This window comes from Sylvia atricapilla, unplaced genomic scaffold, assembly GCF_009819655.1.
Source record: "Sylvia atricapilla isolate bSylAtr1 unplaced genomic scaffold, bSylAtr1.pri scaffold_64_arrow_ctg1, whole genome shotgun sequence".
In the NCBI taxonomy this organism is placed as follows: Eukaryota; Metazoa; Chordata; class Aves; order Passeriformes; family Sylviidae; genus Sylvia; species Sylvia atricapilla.
Genome location: NW_027077151.1, coordinates 87,491 through 89,990, shown reverse-complemented (window position 1 = coordinate 89,990; position 2,500 = coordinate 87,491). Strand labels below are relative to the sequence as shown.

Below are 2,500 nucleotides of genomic sequence, written 5' to 3'. Positions count from 1 at the left end.
AACGGCGGGAGTAACTATGACTCTCTTAAGGGAGCTTGAGAGAGCTAGTTACTAACTGGGCTAAGCTGCAGAAGTCACACCTCCAAGTGGTCCCACTGGATGCCCGTAAAGGGTAACTGAGTTGACCTCTGCCCCAGTGTGAGAGAGGGTGCACTGGTTGCCTCCTCCCTATCGTCTGGCCTCACCACCCAGCGGTAGTTTCACGAACTGCAGAAACTAAATTGTTTGGCGCAGCCGTTTGCTGTGGCCCAAAGCCTTGTCCACGGGCATAGTTGGACACAGTGGGCAGTTCGGTTGAGGGTTCCGACTGCTGACTTTGACTACCCTCAATTGATTTTGACTGTGACTAAACGCCATCTTGAGTCATACAATGATTCTATCTGTGACTTTGCGATACGTGTCAACGGCCACTCAGACTGACCCATTAGATCTGCGGGTCAAAGAGGCCGATGTTCTATCTTCTCCTGTGGTGTTGACAGAGGAAAGATTCCATCTTGTGACGTTGGAGTTTGTTAACTCCAACCTGATTTCTAATGGGGGTATCCATCTTGGCGACGCCAAGGAGTATTTGGCCACTCTTCCTGAACCTTTTGAGACCTTGCCTGTAGGGCAGGTTCAGGAAGTTCGATCTGAGTGTGAGACAGGAGTTTCAGAGGAGCCTAGAACACCTGAGGCTCCGCCGGTGACCAGTGAGGTATTGACACCCAGTGGAACACCCGTGGTGTCCTTACCGGACAAAAATCCATCTTGTCCACGCTGTGCGACCCGGTTTACACGGATGCTGGGGCTGATTGACCATCTTAGCAGGCCCATGGGCAAAGAAAGATTTGGTTTAGATGCTCCAAGTGTGGTAAGCAAAATCTAAAGTACCACAGTATTGCCTGTCACTTACCTCGGTGCAAAGGGGAAGTGTGGGTGGTTCCAACTGGTGATTGGGTCTGTGAGGTGTGTTCTCGCGGTTTTGCGACAAAGGTTGGTCTGGGCCAGCACAAGAGATTGAAACATCCTCTTGTGCGAAATGAGGAGCGGATTGCAGCCTCCCATCCCAAAGAGTCATCTTTAAGAGGGGCCCACAAAAGGGTATGGACTGAGGAGGAGGAGGCCCTTTTGAGTTAGCTGGTGGTGAAGTTTGCTGGTAGCAGGAACATCAATCAGTTAATAAGGGAGCACATACCATCTAAGACGGCCAAGCAGATCAGTGATAAGAGGCGCCTTATGATGAAAGGTCCCTCCGAGCAAGTTCCACCTGTAGAGGACGTCTCACTGGGAAGGGGGGAGCCTTCCCAGTCTGCTGAGGGCCCAAGGGAGGGACGATTAAAGCTCCATTACATGGATTCCAGCAGACTGAGGCTATCAGCAGGCAGATTCGCCAGCTGCCAGGAGGCCTTCCAGAAAATAATAGATGGGTGTGATCCGCAGGTGGTGGTAAATGAGGTTTATGAAAAGTTTCAGGAGGACCTGAATAGGCTTGACCGAAAGCCTGTTGGTCCGAGGTCGCAAAAGTCTCGTGGTCGGGATGCATCCAAAGTAACAACTAAGTGGATGCAGAAAAGGGCTAAGAAGCGGTGGCGATATCTTCGCTACCAGCGAATGTTTCAGTTTCAGAGGGGACGGTTGGCACGTGTTATCTTGGATAGCACGGAAACCCTGCAATGCCAAATACCACCTGACATTATTCACAATGCGTTTCAGGTGAGATGGGAAACATCGGCTGGTTTTAAGGGTCTTGAAACCTTCCCTGTTTACAGGGATGCAGATAACACTATGTTTCAAGAACTGCTTACAGAGAAAGAGATTGGTAAGAACGTGAGGGAGGTACGTAAATCCTCCGCTCCTGGACCAGATCGGATTACTTTGGGTCACCTTATTAAATTAGACCCAAAGTTTTCCCGGTTGAAAGAGATCTTCAACCTCTGGCTCGTTACCGGAACTGTCCCTGACGCGCTGCGGGACTGCAGGACGGTCTTGATACCCAAGTCTTCCAATGAGGAGAAGCTTGGTGATATCAACAACTGGAGACCTATCACCATTGCATCTATGGTGTTTAGGCTTTTTTCCAGGATCGCTACGGCAAGGCTGGTTCGTGCATGTCCCATCAACCCCAGACAACGGGGATTTATTTGCGCGTCTGGATGTTCCAAGAACTTGAAGCTATTTCAGCTTCTTGTTAAATGTGCGAAACAGGAGCATCGACATCTGGGGGTCGTATTTGTGGATATTGCCAAGGCTTTTGACACAGTGTGTCATCAACATATTCTTACTGGTCTGATCAAAAGGGGGGTGGATCCCCACATAGTCCATCTTGTGAGTGAGATGTACAAAAACATCACAACGTACATCATCACCAAAAAAGGGAGAACAGACCCAATTAACATCTGTTCGGGTGTCAAACAGGGCGATCCAATGTCACCTTTGCTGTTCAATTTGGCACTTGACCCTCTTCTTTGTAAACTCGAAGCAGAAGGTAAAGGGTTCCATCATGATGGGTTTCAAGTTACGG

The 2,500-nt window shown here is 49.4% G+C and overlaps 1 long non-coding RNA gene and 1 pseudogene across 1 annotated transcript in view; both read left to right on the top strand.

Annotated features, from left to right (window-relative positions):
- LOC136374950 (uncharacterized) overlaps window positions 1-2,500 on the top strand; it is a 95,664-nt gene that overhangs the window by 12,426 nt on the left and 80,738 nt on the right. The gene's annotated exons all lie outside the window — the stretch shown is intronic.
- The window catches only part of LOC136374959 (28S ribosomal RNA), an 8,510-nt pseudogene that overhangs the window by 3,062 nt on the left and 2,948 nt on the right, over window positions 1-2,500 (top strand).